The sequence below is a fragment of the Physeter macrocephalus genome, chromosome 20 (genome assembly GCF_002837175.3).
Source record: "Physeter macrocephalus isolate SW-GA chromosome 20, ASM283717v5, whole genome shotgun sequence".
Classification (NCBI taxonomy): domain Eukaryota; kingdom Metazoa; phylum Chordata; class Mammalia; order Artiodactyla; family Physeteridae; genus Physeter; species Physeter macrocephalus.
The window spans coordinates 10,239,636-10,258,995 of NC_041233.1; the positions used below are offsets into that span (position 1 = coordinate 10,239,636).

The following is a 19,360-nucleotide window of genomic DNA, read 5'->3' on the forward strand; positions in this document are numbered from 1 at the left end:
GGCTCAGTAGTTGTGGCTTGTGGGCTCTACAGCTCAGGCTCAGTAGTTGTGGCACATGGGCTTAGTTGCTCTGCGGCATGTGGGATCTTCCCAGACCAGGGCTCGAACCCACGTCCTCTGCACTGGCAGGCGGATTCTTAACCACTGCACCACCAGGGAAGCCGCCCCCAACATTTCTAAAGCTGACAATTTTCTTCTGTCACATATTCTCTGATATACAAATTTTGAAATGTGTTTTGAGATTATAAGGTTTTATTCTACTCTCAATTATCTGATGTTCAGTAAAACCTGTGTCTTTGTGAAAATCTTCCTACAGCCATTTCATCTTGGGGATTTTCCATGGTAAATATCTGATTTACAAAATGTTTGACTTGCTGATGAAGGGTTATTAAAATGCAGGATATTGACAGGGGTTTCTCTCTTACTGAATTCTCTGACATACAGTGTTTCTCACTCCATCATTAGATTCACAGGGTATATGAAATACAGGATGGCTAAGATAAGCTATGACAACAAATAGACCTGAACATGTGATGGCTCAACACAATGCAAGTTTATTTCTTGTTCCTGAAAAGACTTAAGGGTCATGGTAGAGAAGGGAGGGCTCTGCTCAGGGAGTCATTCAGAGACCCTGGTTTCTTCCAACCTGTGAATCTGTAATCTCTAATGCCTTGCTCCCAAGCTGTCCTGAGGATGATCTTTGACAGGGAAAGGGTGGGAAGTAGGAAGGATTCCAAATGAGGTCTTTCACGGGCTTGGAAATAATGTAAATCACTTATGCCCACATTCTGATCCAGAGCTTCATCGCATAACCCCATGTGGATCAAGGGAAAGCTAGAAAATCTTAACTAGTTGTGTACCCACACAAAAAAGGAAATGAGTATTCGGAAAAACATAGCCAGTTTGTGCCACATGGGGCTTCTGCCCTATGTGAATTCCCTGATGATTAGTAAGGGTTGATTTCTGGCAGAAAGTTTTCCCATATTCTCCACATTTATAAGCTTTCTCCCCCGAGTGAGTTCTCAAATGATTAGTGAGGGTAGATTTCTGACAGAAATTCTTCCCACATGCATTACATTCATAGGGTTTTTCCCCTGTGTGAGTTCTCTGCTGTTTAGTAAGAGTTGATTTCATATGAAAAGATTTCCCACATTCACTGCACTGGAAGGGTTTCTCTCCTGAGTGAGTTCTCTGATGTATATCAATGGCTGACTTCTGACGGAAAGTTTTACCACATTCATTACACTGAAAGGGTTTCTCTCCTGTGTGAGCTCTCTGATGTTGAATGAGAGCTGAATTCTGACGGAAATTCTTCCCACATTCATTACATTCATAGGGTTTTTCCCCTGTGTGAGTCCTCCCATGTTGAGTGAGGGATGACTTTCGGCAAAAGGACTTCCCACATTCACTGCATTTGTAGGGTTTCTCTCCTGTGTGTTCTCTGATGGTCTGTGAGGGCTGATTTGTGACTGAAGGTCTTCCCACATAAATTACATTCATAGGGTTTCTCTCCTGTGTGAACTCTCTGATGGACCATGTGCGTTGACTTCTGTTGGAAGGACTTCCCGCATTCAGTACATTCATAAGGCTTCTCCCCTGAACGTGTTCTCTGATGCACTGTGAGGTTTGACTTGTGACTGAATGTTTTCCCACATTCATTACATTTGAATAGCCTCTCTCCTCTCTGATTTTTCTGAAGTTGAGTGAAGTGTGACATTCTGCTACAATTACTTTCAATTTGACTGCTTTCATGTTGCTTCATTTCCACGTAGATTCCATGACATTTCAAGAGAGAGGACTTCTCACAGAAAGTTTCCTCATGTCCGTTATATTCACAGAGTTTCTCTCCTGTATGAATTTGCCTATGTGGGATTATCACAGTCTTTTTCTCTAAGGCTTTCCCACCATTATTATATTTAAACGTCTTCTCTGAAGTTTGGATATTTAGGTGCTGAACAATACCATTATTACGATCAAGGGCTTTCTCATTCTGATTATTTTCATAAGAATCCCCTTGAGTATGAGATTTTTCCTCCTTAATAACAAGTAATTTCTCATGTATATTTAACACATCAGGCTTCTTTCTTGAAAAGTTTCTATTACTACTAATTGATATTGAAGTATTTTTCAAACTCGTTCCATACAAGTCATATTTTTAAGGCATTATTCTTGAAGAAACAAAGTTTGTGCTCATATTAGATGATTTTCCTAAAACATTAACTTTCTCTGAAGTCAATGTTTTGCTGTTGAATGCAACTTGTGGCAAATATTTGTCCTGGTTGTCCTGTATTCTCTCTGTTAGGTCATGAGTTTTGCAGTCTTCTAAAATGAAAATATTGAACATACCATAAGAATTTGAACAGATTTCTAATAGAATTGGACTAAGATACAAATGTCGTACTATATATTTGACTTTTGGTTTCAGGAGTCTCTCAAGATCAAAGTGACTCTTCCCCATCTAGTTTGTTTGGGAAAACAAATGTGGAGAAAAGGGAGAAAAGGTAATAATAGGCAGACGTACTTATTCAGCATTTTACAAACAGAACTTTCAAAGTGGGTAGAAATGAAAATGTAAACTCAAGAAACAGCAAATAGAGGATGAAAAGATTTTACAGAAGTGGTAGCTTTGGGTAGGAGGAAAATCACAGAGACTGGGATGGGTACAACTGAGCTAATGAAGAGTAATTTCAGTGACAAGGAAAACCAGTAGATAAAGGTGTTAATGGGGAAAATAAAGAGATGGACTACATAGTAGGTCTAATACCCTCAAATCTACATTGTTTTTAATAACACTGTGACAAGTTTTCATGCTCCAGTTGAACTTCCCTTATTTCCATTCTACACATAACAGCAAAGTAAATTTCTGAATGCACCAACTGCCTCATGTTTGAGACAAGAGTTATTAGCTTGCACTCTAATTTCCCTTCTAGCCATGATTCACAGGAATGTACAAAAGAAAGTACAAAACAATGGCAGACTAAGTCACCTGTGGCAATCTAGATCTGACGTATTGCTCTATTTTGGCTGTGATACCTTAATATCGATCTATCATAGTTGTTCGACAGGTAAACTACCATGATAATCACATTTACTTTCGCTTACTTTTCCTTAAAACCTTGCCCATGCCACAATACTAACACTTAATTTTGCTTTATATTTCACATCTCACATTTCTACATTTCAGGCTTCTACATACTATTAGAATTTAAGGGACATATTTTTCAATCCAGTCCTAGAAAATGAGTAACAATCATGTTTATTTACCATTTAGAATGTCTTGTTCACATTTGTTATCCAGTGCAACAACGTCTATCCCAAGCTGAAAAACCACTGACCAAGTACCACATAGAAAACTATTACAAGTCATCATTCTAGCAAACAAAATTTACACCAACTAAATGCCCATCAGATTTTCAAGCTACCATTCTACAGCTCCATAATCAATAACCTCTGCCCCAGTCTAGTCAGTTCTTTGTCTCATTGAACTACCCACTCTTCACAACAGGCTGAAAATGTGTTCTCTCACTCAGCCTTGGCTCTATTTAGTATCTAGAAAAAAAATGTCATAATGATACTATTACTCCAAATCTCCATGAATGCCTTCTCAAATCTTCCTACTTTCTAAATTTTCAAAAGTTACATTTACTCTAAATCTAAAAGTAGTTCCTGTCTAGACCTGTTGTTTTAACACAACCTTAGATAGCACTGCTTTGTAACGTACTGTACCTCATCTACAGTAAGACACATATATTGAACATTCTAAAACCAGGGTGTGTCTTACAATTGATCATAGACCTGTGATCAGCAGGTCACAGTATAATGTGCAGAATATTTTTTCCTTAATCGTTCATCAAATAATGGTCTAGTTACAAACTATGATCTCTTAGATTTGAAAAAATATGACAAGTTTTTCTTAATTAAATGCTGAATTTAAAGTGCTTCATGCAATTTTATTCTCATTCTTATAACCAGGGGATGGTAAATTTTTCCTTAAAGGGCAAAATAGTACATATTTCAGGGTTTACAGGCCACCATCTGTCACAATATTGAACTCTGCTATTAGAGCATGAAATCAGCCGAAGACCATATGAGCATGGTTGTGCCGCAAAAACAGACAAATGAGCATGGTTGTCCTGCAAAAAAAAAATTTATTCACAAAAACATGTGGTAGGTCTACAGGCCATAGTTTGCTCCGATCTAACAACCACCAATGCGCACAGCAGCTGTTGTTAGCTCTCTTATTTCCTTTGAACTTGAGTGATTTTAAATCAATACACCCCAACATGCTACGTGCATCATCATTACCTGGAAAGCTTTTTCAAACACAAACGTTTACATGCTATGCCATTTTATATTTGATGAACCAGAATTATCGCAAGGCATCGCAATTTTTTTTTGAAAGGTGATGGCTTTAATGAGCTGAGCAGAATTCTACATAAAATCAGAAATCTATGATTCATCACTCCAATTAGTAAAAAAATTCCAAGATTCATGGTAAGGCATCGCAAGGCATGTGCAATCAGGTCCCAATATGACCTGAGCACGTACTCTGAAAGAATTCCCTCATGGTGTTTTCAGAATATGAAGTTCTTCCTCTATCTGATTCCAATCAACATGTGTTTATCGGAAGTCTATGTCAGGTTATATATATATAACCAAAGTAAGAAAGAGTAACCCAGTGGCCATTTTCTTTGTTAGATCATAAACCAGGTGTGAAAAAAGCTAGATAGTATTAGGTAACAGAGTATATGACTTTGGCTTAGTTTTAGTTTTGTGTACAAGACCCACTAACATGCTGAGTGTTGAGAGAAGAAAGAGAAGATGTGGGCCCGAACACCAGGAGCTGTTTCTTGGAAGATGACAAACTTAACCCACACTTTAAGGATATGCAATGTAGTAACAGTAAAAATAACCTTTTATAATATACTAAGTAATGCTCTGAGCACTTTTCATTTATTAATTTATTTAGTATCTAGTTAAGGAAAGCAAACAATGAAGAAAGGTGTAACATAGAAAAATATCTCATATGCCTAAATGGCATTTGAGGAGAGGGGATCAAATGATGTTTAGCATGAGTATGGGCAATAGTAGAATAAAATTAAGGAAGCCAAATCAGACCATAATGTGATAATCAATGTCAGGCAAGTAATTAAATATCATGAAATAAATAATAGGGGGAGCACAGTTTTATCCTGTCAGGCTATGGAAAAAAAAAGATGTTCAAGGTGAAACAAACACAAAAACACCACCACCACCAACAGCAAAACTTCACCAACTAAAAGCAGGAAATGGAAAAAAGTAAAAGTATGAAGAAATATCGTTCTTGACGTCAGTAGAAAGTTAGACTATGAGAAATATTAGAAGTTTACTAAGAAAAAATACTCAAGAATACAAAAGGAAAAATAAAAGAAATAACTTGTCTTGTGAGCTTGACAGTTTTGTTACCAGTTTCTGGTTTTATCAGACTGTGACTAGGCAATGTCATATTTCTGCTTTGTAGGATTTATGAGGGTTTTCTTTTAGCATGATATCCTTTCAACTGTTTGCGAATATTCTTTAGGCACATTAAACGTGTTTTTTCATTGTTTTTAGGTACAAACAAAAATACAATCCTGCAATTAGGAAGGCTGTAGTATTGTTATAGTAGTCAATCTTATAAGTATGAACTTGTAATTCCATTAATTACCTATTTGTTTAGATAGTATCGAGTAATACTCTACGACATGTAACAGTGAAGGCAGTGTTTCCTCTCTTCTCCTCACAAACCAAATTTTAGTAGATTTTATTACCTATCTTAGTCTTTATTTTTGTACTATTAAACATACAAATGCCTGTATTACTTGACTTGTCTGCGTAAATGATATCTTTGGACCCCTAGCTTTTAACAATCAGAAAATCAGCTTACATTCCTTCTCAGCCATTACCCTTCCCCCTTTCAATTTTATCATACAGGTATCCTTTCTACACTTCCAAAGGAGGTGCCATTAGAAAGAGAGTCTTAAAAAACATTTTAAATGATGAACTCCTAAACCAACCACCTAGAATATAATTTCCCAAGGCTTCATCTTGCCTGGTACTCACTAACTCACCTGGGAAGCCCTGGTATAGAAATTCTTCCTCTAATATCTATGGCTCCTCTCCTTGCTCCAACTTGAAAATCACCTTTGGCTTGGTAATGAATACCCTGTAGAAGGAAAAATGACAGAATTTGGGCCATGCTGAATGGGCTATAGCAACTCTGAAGGAGGGAGAAGGTAGGGTTTCTAGAGCAGCACCTTGATGGGCTCATTTAAACCGTTCATGGGATGTGAAAATACATTCTTCCTGGTACTCAAAAGAAATGAAAAATCTCAGATTCCTGAATCAAGAGCCTCAACAATATTAACCACAAAAGATCACAAGTTTTGGTGTCTAAGAAATAAAATGCGTGCTATTCTCACTTTGATATGGAAACTTTGCTTACCCACTGAGACAAGGTTGTGATAGTTCTCCAGCATCACGTCCCTGTACAGTGTCCTCTAAGCAGGGTCCAGGTGCTGCCACTCCTCCTGGGTGAAGCCCACAGTCACATCCCTGAATGTCACTGACCCCTGGAACGGTACATTTCTGCTCAGTCTGAAGTGGTCAGAATTGGGGTGGCACAGAAAAGATGTATGGAAACTAATTCTTACCAGGTTCACTGCTGAGAGTTTATATAATTGATGAAGACTGGGTATGGGCTGGCACAATAGTGTGAAACCCCTGTGGGCCACAGACACTGAGGGGGCTTGCACCTTCTTAAAGGACTTTTCTTCACAAACCCCACTGGGCACTTACTGTATTCCTGGAAGAAGGGAGGATTATGCAGTGAGCCTACAACTACAGCTGGGGAAGGGGCAAGAAAACCAAGCAGGCCACATCCTGAAGACCTAGGGACTCAGAGCATCCCCAAGGCTGAGACTGTATTGGAATAAGGTACACTCTGCCCACTGCTTCACACCATGAAGCTAACAAGCTTGGAATTACAAGTACCTATAGAGTACTGCTGACAGATGGACTAGAGATAAATAAAAAGCATGCAGAAAGACTCTCTCTGAGGCACAAAGAGAAAACCTAAAAACTCAGAAAGGAACAGATGTAACTTTTGGTAAACTAACCTCATCCTAAAACACAAAGTATCTCTACAACACAAAGTATCTCTACAGAAATTTGAAGCCTGTGGTGCACTGAGGGTAGTAACACAAACAAGAAATCTCAAATCCTGCCAACAGAGAACTAGATTAACTCAAAGCCCTGGACTAAAAGCCTACCAGGAAAGTCATGCCCATTTCCAGGAATAAAATCTATTTACCTTGGTCTAGAGTCCAACACAAGATATGTAGGTTTCAACCAAAAATTATGAGTTATATGAAAAGGAAAGAAACCAGCAAGATACTACCAAGACACAAAGTAATCATCAGAACTAGATTCAGATATGACATGGATTTTGAAACCATCTGACAGAATTTTAATTATAACTAATACATTAAAGACTCTAACAAAAATGGTGGATGACATGCAAAATCAGATGGGTAATTGCAGCAGAGAGAAATGCTGGAAATAGAAATGCTAGATATGAAAACACAGTAACAGAAAAACACAGACATGAAGAATGTCTTCAATAGGCTCAGCAGCAGTTAACGATCAAGGAAAGAATAAATGAACTTGAGGACAGGTCAATAGAAACTACCCAAACTGAAACTCAAAGAGAAGAGAAAGTGAAGAGGGTGAGAGAATACAGAACACGGAAAAGCCGTGAAATACAATCAAATTTTCTGACATATGCATAATTGGGATCAGAAAAAAAAGAAAGAATGAGATAGAAGAAATATTTTAAGAAACGGTGGCTTAAAATTTATCCCAATTAGGGCTTCCCTGGTGGCTCAGTGGTTAAGAAGCCGCCTGCCAATGCAGGGGACATGGGTTCAAGCCCTGGTCTGGGAAGATCCCACATGCCGTGAAGCAACTAAGCCCATGCACCACAACTACTGAGCCTGCACTCTAGAGCCTGTGAGCCACAACTACTGAGTCCACGTGCCACAGCTACTGAAGCTCATGCACCTAGAGCCCGTGCTCCGCAACAAGAGAAGCCACCGAAATGAGAAGCCTGTGCACCACAACGAAGACCCAACACAGCCAAAAACAAATAAATAAATTTATTTTAAAAATTTATACCAATTAATGACAGAAAACAAACCAAAGATCCAAGAATCTCAAGAATACCAAGCAGCATAAAGTCCCCCTAAAAGCAGTTAAGCACAACATATTAAAACAGCTTAAAAAGAGAGAGAGAAAATCTTGATGGTAGGCAGTAAACAAAGAAATACTACAAAAGAGGAATAAAGATAACAATTAAAGCAGGCTTTTCACCAGAAGCCATGCAAACTAGAATACAATGGCGTGAAATTCCTAAAGTGCTGAAAGAAAATAACTGTCAACCAAGTATTCTGTATTTATCAAAAATACCAAAAAGAAAAAAAAAAAAGAAAAAAATAGTGCTTCCCTGGTGGCGCAGTGGTTGAGCGTCCACCTGCCGATGCAGGGGACGCGGGTTTGTGCCCCGGTCTGGGAGGATCCCACGTGCCGCAGAGCGGCTGGGCCTGCGCGTCCGGAGCCTGTGCTCTGCAACAGGAGAGGCCACAACAGTGAGAGGCCCGCGTACTGCAAAAAAAAAAAGAAAAATATCTTCAAAAATGATTGAAAAAACTTTCCCAGAAAAACAAAAATTTAAAGAATTTTTCACCAGCAGAACTACTCTCTAAGAAATGTGAAAGGAATATGAAATCAGAGTGAAACTTGGATCTACATACACACAAAAAAAGAGTGATAGAAATGGAATAAAGGGAAGTTACATTAATCCTTCCTGCCCTGATTTTTAATTGCTGTAAAGCAGAGGTTAGAAAATTTTTTCTTTAAAGAGCTAGACAGTAAATATTTTAGGTTTTGTGGGTCATATATTAAATATCGCAATTGTTCAACTCTATCACTGTAGTGTGAAAGTAGTCACAGATAAGACATAAAAGAATGTGTGTGTCTGTTCCCAAGAAACTTATTTACAAAAGCAGGTAGTGAGCTGAATTTTACCTATGGGCTGTAGACTGTGATCCTTGCTCTTAAGGACAATTGACTGTCTAAAAAAATAGAGTAGCATTGTATTGTATGTATATAGCATATGTTAAAGTAAAATGAATGATCTAATAATAGCACAAAGGACAGGAGGGAAGAATTGGGAATATACTGTTGTAAGGTCATTATATTAAACATCAAGTAGTTTAATATTTGAAAGGAGACTCTGATTAACTAAAAATGTATATTATAAACCCTAGGGCAACTATTTAAAAACTTAAGAGGTATAAATAATAAGTCAATGGGAAAGATAAAATGGAGTAATAAAAAATATGCAATTAATCCAAGAGAAGAAAAAGACAAAGAGAAACAAAGAATAGAACAAATAGAAAATAGCTAGGAAGGGGAAGATCTCAATTCACCATACCAATAATCAAATTAAATGTGAATGCTCCAATCAAACCAGATTGTTGGATTAGGTAAAAAAAACAGGACTGGCTATAAGAAGTGTACCTTAACTATAAAAACATGAAAAATTAAAAGTAAAAGGATAAAGAAAGAAATACCATATAAATAATAATCCAAAGAAAGCTGGAGCAGCTACATTAATATCAGACAAAATAGACTGCATAAGATGGGATATTATAAAAAATAAAGAGGCACATTACATAATGATAAAGGGTCAATTCTCCAAGGCAAAAGTAAATGTGTATGCACCTAACAAAAGAGTTTCAAAATATGAGGTAAAAACTGATAGGACTGAAAGGAAAAATAGACAGACAAAAAAATAATACAGTTGGAGGCTTCAATATTTATCTAAGTAACTGACAGAAGTAAAAATAAAATTGGAGAAATATAGAATACCCAGACAACATTATCACTGAAATAAACCTAAGTGACATTTATAGAACATTCCACCCCACAACTTTAGAATACACTTTCTTTTTAAATGTACACGGAATATTCACCAAAATAGAATGTATTCTGGGCCATAAAACAAATCTCAACAAATTTACAAGAAAAGAAATCATATACATTATGTGCTCTAGCCAAACAAGAAATCAGTAACAGGAAGGTCTGTGGAAATCCCCAGCTACTTAGAAATTAAACAACATACTTCTACATAACCCATGAGTTGAACAGAAGTTTCAAGAAAAAATGGAAAATACTTTACATAGAGCAAAAATGAAAACAGAACTACAAATTTATGGGATGCATCTAAAGTAGTGCTTAGATGGACACAAAATATTAAATGCTTTATTGGAAAAGATGAAATGTTGGCAGTCAATAAGATCAAACTCATTGGTGACCTTCACCAGAACAAATTCAGGCAGGTGTTGGGAAAGAACCAAACTTGCATGCAATGGAAACCTGATGTGCAGAAATATTTTCCAGAAAACAAAATTTGAAATTTCTGCTGAAAACCAGCATATGAAAACCCAAACAAAACCCAAAAAACTTCTTATGAAGAAGTTACAGTAAATTATTTTGGACTGCCCATTTAATTACTCCTCAAAATACTAGGTTTTATCACAGATTTAAGCTGGACCACAGAACAGCTATCTATTTAGACTCTGGTATTATGGTCTCTTGATAATTTATACCAGTTATGCTTTGGCAATATGCCCTCTGTTTCTACCATGCCCTCTTCCATAAGTGGCAACAGCCTTCATTTATTTCAAGGTTGTTATTAGAATATTGCTCACAAGTTCAACTTTTTTAAAAAAATGTATTATTTTTGGCTGTGTTGGGTCTTTGTTGCTGTGCGCGGGCTTTCTCTAGTTGCGGCGAGTGGGGCCTTCTCTCGTCGCAGAGCACGGGCTCTAGGCGCATGGGCTTCAGTAGGTGCAGCACGCAGGCTCAGTAGTTGCAGCACGCAGGCCCTAGAGCATGAGGGCTTCAGTAGTTGTGGTGCATGGGCTCAGTAGTTGTGGTGCATGGGCTCAGTATTTGTGACACACAGGCTCTAGGGTGCTTAGGCTTCAGTAGCTGTGGTGCACAGGCTCAGCAGTTGTGGTGCACGGGCTTAGTTGCTCCGCAGCATGTGGGATCTTCCCGGACCAGGGATCGAAACCCGTGTCCCCTGCGTTGGCAGGTGGATTATCAACCACTGTGCCATCAGGGAAGTCCCAAGATCAACATTTTTTTTTCCAAGATCAACATTTTGATGACCAATGACAAAAAGGCTGTTCTCAGACTCCAGTGTCAGGAAAGTCTTCATGTCCCATGAAGAATCAGTTTGGTTCATCCTTATTTTCAATGCACTTCCTGAAATAATGTCTGCTATTGCTATCAGAGACAAATGGACAGCTTAGGATCTATAACTTAAACATTAAGGACCTGAGGTCAGTGATATAACACCTTTGCCCTGCTACTAATCTGCTTATTTCCTGCTAAGCTGACATTTATCTGTTTCTACATTTATAAAAACTCACCTGGGATTTGTTCATTTTCTGCTTTCTTTAAAAAATATAGAGACCTGTGAAGATATAACTGAGACACAAGGAAAGAGAAATGAGTCATAAGAGATCTGACCTCCCCCATAGCTCCTTGATTTACCTTCCTGTAAAATCTGCACACTACTGGGTAAAATGCCTTCCTATGAGACAGTGTCCTCTTGGTTCCTTAAAAGAGAAGGAATGTAGAATCAACAGAATAAAATATTTAATAACAGGCTCTCAAAAAAAAAGCCTTGAGTTGTGGTTGCCAATTTCTGAGGCATAAATATCCCTGTCATAAAAATAAATAAATAAATACTCCTGTTATGATCAATTTCAAATTACTAACATGATGTCATTGAAGAGAGTTGGGAAGAGATGTTCAATAGTATTTCCACCATATTGATAAAGTAGATAAATAAATAGCCTCAAGAGCACAGATATGAGTAAAATGAAGGAACTTAATTAGCAAGTGATGAGTTTTGAATATAATCACAGCCAAGAGCAGCCTAAGCAGACATGACTACTACATGCAATGCAGAATCCTAGAAAGGATCATAGAATCAACCCAAGTGAAAGGAAAACATATATCCACACAGAGTCTGCCAAATATAAAACCAGATCAAGTTAAAATTTTATGAATTTATTGTGCATACAGAAGAACAGACTGTGAACCAGGGAGACTTCAAACTGAACATGTCAGGAAGCTCAGAGGCATGTCCTTACAGAATGGTTTACAAAGTGAGAATGAGAAGGTATCTAACCTTTACAATGATTACTTATTACAATGATGTTTTCCAGACAGCAGGAGATTAGTTAAAAGTGACTATCTAACACCATTTTAGGAAGATGACTTGTTTTGTTTATGATTATCAGAGGCATTTCAAGAAATAACCTATGTTAAGTTTTGCTTATGTGGCCTAACTGGTTTTGTCTGCTGGGGGATTTTCAAGTCTAGTGTCCGTTTCCTTTTAAGAAGCTGTATACAGTCTTTCAGAACAGCATTATTCATTATAGCCAAAAAGTAGAAACAACCCAAATGCCCATCACCTGGGGAATGAATAAACAAAAGGTGATATAACAGCACTGCAGCAGAGTTTGACGCCATTTTAAATTCTGACTGCTGTAGGCTTCAAGCCCACTTCTGCCTTTCCCTTCTGCCCCACATCCAGGCCAACTGACAAGGAAACCCATGTATCCTCTGGCCCACATGTGTGTTCTCTTTCCCAACCCTAGCCCCTAACTGCAATAAAAACCAGGCCACTCCTTCCCACTCTCTCTCAAGGCATTCAAGCAAGTTCTGGATCAGCTTGGGGGCTACCCTGCTCTGCCCAGAAAGTCACATGATGTGACTAAAAAAATCTTTTTTACACCCTCTTGGTGCACATGTGTCTTGACATCCAAACCAAATTTGGGGTTGAGTGGTTTTAATCTGCACTCCGTGGGGCCACTTATATCCTGGCAGCAGAATAATCTAGACAATGAGCACCACGATCTAGGGGTCTTTCTTCTCTGGTTTTTGGCTAGCTAACAGGTTTTGTTACCTGATGGGAAGAATGTGTTTTAAGCTCTGTTGTTTTATGCTGCACTTGCTGGGTCCATCCTGAGCCTCTGCCTCGACCATAGATTTTACTGACCAAAGCTGGAAACTGCACTCAGTTTGAATTGTGTATAACTGGTGTTGAGGGACAAGAGTGTGGAACTAGGGTCCTTCTTTGGGTCATGTCTTTGGATCACGTGTTTTGGCCCAGACCTACATGTGTGCCTAAAATTGAATTGTGTGTCTCCACTGCAGCATGAACTGTAACAGACACTAGGATCCTGGACTTAACCTTGTGGCCATTGGCTGTATGTCAACCAGGCATTGGTCTGCATTGTATAGAGTGCTCAGGAGAAAGACTACTATCCTGTGCAATATATGGGCCTTTTGTGGTCAGTCATGTGGAGTAACAGCAATTACCATGTCACCCCTAAAAGTCGCTCCTAAAAGCAGATGGCTCACTAGACCCCTACAAATGCCACGGAGGAAGCCCTTAACCCTGAAAATTCTGCTTTGAAACATTTTGGAGGAAGAAATTTATACTTACGAAAAGGATAGAAAGGACCCGCAAAGTATACCCAGCAATGACAACAAAAGCAACAAAGCTGGACATGAGGGAAGAAAGAAAAAGATGAAACAGGTCTCACAATTTGATCCAATTCAAAACCTAAAATTTACTAAAGAAACAATTTATTCAGCAGAATAATAAAAAGGGTGTTGACTGGCTTTTGCACCTCTACAACATAAGTTAAATTAACTTTTACATCTGCTGAGATGCACCAATTGGCAAACTTTCATGGCCTTAATCAATCCTGAAGCTATAGTTAACAGTTATACTTGCTAAATTTTAAACAGGGTACCCTGTACCAAAGTAGCCCCTATTCTCTTTAGGAGAATTACCAATCATGAAATAGAGGACACCTTACCTTAACCCTCAGAACTACTGTCTTGTTTAAATTCCCCATTGTTACAGGTGCCCATTGCTCTAAAATATCCCATAGTGGGCATGACACTCTGACTCAACCTGATCCAACAAGTAGTAAGTTAAAATTAAATTAAATCTTTGGCACTTACATTGAGCTCGACAAAACAGGATCTCACAGAGCTTCCTCTCTAGTTAAAGTGGTTAATACAGATGATTATACATTAAAACAGGGCTTTTAAGGATTGAAATCCATTAAATAAGACCTACCTAAAAGAGGAGTGATCATCCCCACTGCTTCTCCATCTACCAGCCCAATTCGGCTTGTTCTTAAACCTAGAAAGAATAAATGGTGCCTCATGGTGGATTTCTGTTTCTTAAAATGCCACGGTCCCACCCATTAAGACCCTCACACCCAGTATTACTGAAATTACTGACTTCACCCAGTGAGCAACAGGTAAACACTTTTGCAGTCACAGATTTGGTCAACATATTCTGTTCAGTGCCTATTTTAACAGCCTCTCAGCCACCATTTGCCTTTACCTTTGAAGGGACACATCTTCACCTGGCTATGCATGCTGTACCTTAACAGCCCTGCCATCATGCACAAATTTCAAGCATGATCTCATGGAGGAGGTGACGTCTCCTGTTCTGAGTCCCTTGTCAGAATCCAAGGGAAGGTGAACCCTCTGCAGACTCCATGGCTACTTGGGGAGCTGCTTGAGATCAACTAACTGAACAGCAATGGAATTTATATGTTTTATAGATGGCAGTGCCACCACCAAACATGATGGAATGTGCTGGAGAGCTACTGCTTTATCCCTTAACCAGGATGTCCTTGATCAAGGATGGGACTCAAGGATGGGTCAGCACAACTGGCTGAACTTTTGTGCAGTAATAATGTGGACTTCCCCAAAGAGAAGGTCTGGCCTTTGCCCTGGCTTCCTGGAGGTAATCTCTGGGCTCTTGGAATGTTATACCTGATTGTAGTGTCTTTGTTTGCCTAGGAGCCTTAGGTTTTATGGGATAATCTCAACAATGTGATTTAGGGTGGGGTCTAGCCATACACGTACAGTCTTAGGGTGGGGCTGGCCATGACAGAAAGACCAACAATGTGACTTAGGGTGGGGATTTGGGGTCACAGAGTGTCAGTCAACCCAGAGACCATGTTCAACCACGTGGGTAATCAATCAATCATGCCTACATAATGGAACCCCAATAAAAACACTGAACAATGTGGCTTGGATGAGCTTTCCTGGATGACAATACTCTACACGTATTGCACACATCAATAACTGGAGAATAACGTGTCCTGCTTACACATGAAGAAGAAAAGGAAGCTTCACAGTTGGAATCCTCCTGGACTGTGCCCTATGTGTCTCTTTGGCTGATCTTAATCTATATCCTTTCCCTGTAATAAAACATAATCACAAATTTAACAGCTTTCAGTGAGTGAATTATCAAACCTGGGAGTGACTTGGGGAATCCTCAGAACTTGCAGATGGTTCAGAAGTGAAGGTGGTCTTACGTGGAGACTGTGCTCTCTAACTTTGTAGTTGACTACAACTTATCGCAAATTCAGCCTGTCATCTTAACATTGGATGCTTTGACCAACAATCAGCCCCATCTGCACATTCTTACAGACTCTTAGGCCAAATGCTCTTTTCAATGACAGCAATAACAATTCCTTATCCAAAGCTGGCCCTCTTTGAGGTAAATAATTCTGAGAACCTCTTGCCTCACAGATACCCAAAATATAAAGGTCACGCATGTCTCTGCACATATTAAAACCACAATACAAGGCATCACCAAGACACTTCTTATCCCCTTTGAAGTTCTAGACATTATTGATAGTAACCAAAGCACTCATTTCACTTCTTAAAATGCACAACACTGAGCTCTTAAACAGGCATTCCATAGAACCTGCATCTCTCTTACCAGCTTCAAGCTGCAGGCCTCATAGAATGTGATAACAGCTTACTTAACTTCAAAATCAATGAAATAAAACATAGCACATTTCTCAAACGTCAGGGGTAAATCGTAATAAAGAGCGTGGCTCCATTTTTGTTGTTTGGCACTGACAGCTTTCTAACCCCACATCTCCCTTCCCATTCAGTCCCATATCGAGACAAGCTGATAGAGAGCCTCCCTTGCCACAAAAGGCCCAGGATACTTACTCAGCAACTCTTCCTGGTCTTACCCCCTACCCACCACTGAAACCAGAAAAATACTCATGCTGTATTGTTTTAGCAGGTTCTCACTAATATTGTTTATACACTGAGGGAAATAATCCACAGAAAGCTCTCAAAAAAAAAAGTGAAGTGCTTTGAGGTAAGGTCTATTTTTAAACTATTTTCCAAATCTGTACACAGTTTGTCATAAGAATCTTTTAAGCATATTCTTAAATGCCATATGTATTGATGGACATGGTGTAAATTCAGTTCAGAATCTGGAACTAATGAGAGTAAACCAAGAAAGGTGAGACTTTTTAGGGAAGGCTGTAAGTAGAACTTCCTTAACTGTGACTAATGACCTCTTTCTCCAGACCATGCTGTTTTAATTCCCCAGGGAAATGACATTCCCTTTGCAACCTGCCCTTTTCCATCCAGGGACTAGCTCATTTCTGGTTTCTAAAATTTGCCCCCAAATATTCACTGTCTCAGTCTTTGATGTAGTGGATGTGGTGACAACACCTTACTCAGCAAGATGAAGAACTGCTGAAAAGATACATGTGCCCCTATATTCCTAGTAGCACTATTCACAACAGCCAAGACACTGGAAACAACCTAAATGTCCATTGACAGACAAGAGTGATGTGAATTGCGCTGTATTCACGAGGTGGAATACTCTACAGCAACCAGAAATACTACTCAGCCGTAAAAAAGAATGAAACAATGCCATTTGCAGCAACATGGATGGACCTAGAGATTATCATACTCAGTGAAGTAAGTCATAAAGAGACAAATACCATATGATAGCTCTTATATGTGGAATCTAAAATATGACACCAATGACCTTTATCTATGAAACAGAAACAGATTCACAGACACAGAGAACAGACTTGAGGTTGCTAAGGGGGAAACGGTTAGGGGAGGGATGGACTGGGAGTTTGGGGTTAGCAGATGCAAATTATTATATATTGGGCTTCCCTGGTGACGCAGTGGTTGAGAGTCCGCCTGCCAATGCAGGGGACACAGGTTCGTGCCCTGGTCTGGGAAGATCCCACATGCCGCGGAGCGGCTGGGCCCAGGAGCCATGGCCGCTAAGCCTGTGCGTCCGGAGCCTGTGCTCTGCATCGGGAGAGCCCACAACAGTGAGAGGCCCGCGTACCGCAAAAAAAAAAAAAAAAATTATGATATATATAATGGATAAACAACAAGGTCCTACTGTATAGCACAGGGAACTATATTCAACATCCTGTGTTAAACCATAATAGGTGGGAATATAAAAAAGAATGTACACATATGTATAATTGAATCACTTTGCTGTAGAGCAGAAATTAACACAACATTCTAAATCAACTATACTTAAATTTAAAACAAAAAAATTTTTCAAGGCAAAAAAAAAAATTGCTGTACCTAGCAGTTCTGGGATCTACCCCTTTCTGGGACTGTGTCTCCATCCCGAAACTGTGGAGAGAGATCAAATGCAGCAAGGGTTCTCTTCTGGGTGAGACTTCTATTCCTGGTGTTCCAGCTCTTTAAACTCACAGGAGCTGATCTGTTCCCTAGAATCGAGGATTTAAAACTAAAGGTAATATTCATATTTGGAACCTTCACCCAGAACTCTAAGTCTGCATCCCCCGGAACATACTGTCCCCTGGAATACTGGCCCCCTAGAAATCAGAACCATTGAGGACAAAGACAAACTATAGGATGTCTGAGTCACCCCGTTGCAGACCTGGAAACCAAAACGGGCCCTGCCGGGGTGCAAATTCACGCGGCCCCGCCCACTCCGGGCTGAGCGCAACTGCACGCATGCGCATATGCCCCGCTCACGCGGGCATAGGGCCTGGCGTAAGCGCATCAGAGCTGAGGCCCTACTGTTGCCCGACCGCCCCTTGTCCTGCTCGAGATGCCGCCGCCTGCCATCTCGGGGTTCTGCTGCAGCGTCCGCGGCCCTGCTTCCCACCGCGAGGCACCGGCACCTCCTGCCCAGCCCACGCTCTAACCTCTGCTTCCTGGAAGGTGGGAAACTGGGATCTTAAGAGTTGTTGAGAAATCTGGAAACTTCGGGATTTCGGACTTCACGAAATTTCCAGGCCCAGAAGGGTGACCAACAAAATGGAGAAGTGGCGCATGCGCAGGGCACTTGGCGGCCGGGCTGGAGTTCTGCTGGGTACGCAAATCAAAAACTACGTTTACCGTAATCCTTCGCGGCCACTTCTTAGTATGGTATAACTGTTGAAGTAGATCTATCTTGTTTAAAGGGCTGGAAGATTGCTCTGGAAGGCCTGTAGTTCTGGAGTTTTCAGTGCCCTCCCCTCACCCCGGGAGGTTAGGCTCTACCTATAATATCAATAACAACTAAATTTAATTTGGGGAGAAAACAATCTGTTTAAAAGACATTTGCGGACAACTGTGAAAGCTTAACTATGGTTGTGCTAATAATGAATGTACTTAGTTTTAGAGGTACATACCGACATATTAAGGAATGGACTATATTTAATTTATTTTAAAATGTTTCAGCAAAATATGAGACAAAACAAATACAGCAAAAATAAATGTGTTCAGTATAGACAATGGTGTATGGGTGATCACTTTTACTCTGTTCTGTATGATTGAAGATAGAAACTTCAATAAAAGAAGGAAAAAGTAAAAGGACTGGGGTGTATTTAAAACACTCTTGTCTTTTAGACACAAAACTAATGGAAGGGAAGGCGTATGTCAGTTATCAGTTCTTGTAAATAGGGAGTTTAGTTTAAAATCTTTTAGAAAATGGAATGTAGGTCTTCCCTGGTGGCGCAGTGGTTGAGAATCCGCCTGCCAATGCAGGGGACGCGGGTTCGAGCCCTGGCTGGGAAGATCCCACATGCCGCGGAGCAACCGGGCCCGTGAGCCACAACTACTGAGCCTGTGCGTCTGGAGCCTGCGCTCCGCAACAAGAAAGGCCGCGATAGTGAGAGGCCCGCACACCGCGATGAAGAGTGGCCCCCACTTGCCACAACTAGAGGAAGCCCTCGCACAGAAGCTGGGAAGATCCCACATGCCGCGGAGCAACCGGGCCCGTGAGCCACAACTACTGAGCCTGTGCGTCTGGAGCCTGCGCTCCGCAACAAGAAAGGCCGCGATAGTGAGAGGCCCGCACACCGCGATGAAGAGTGGCCCCCACTTGCCACAACTAGAGAAAGCCCTCGCACAGAAACGAAGACCCAAT

At 40.0% G+C, this 19,360-nt stretch overlaps 1 pseudogene; it reads right to left on the reverse strand.

Annotated features, from left to right (window-relative positions):
• Window positions 1-336: 336 nt before the first annotated feature.
• LOC114484483 (zinc finger protein 501-like) lies at window positions 337-1,893 on the reverse strand (annotated as a pseudogene).
• Window positions 1,894-19,360: the final 17,467 nt, after the last annotated feature.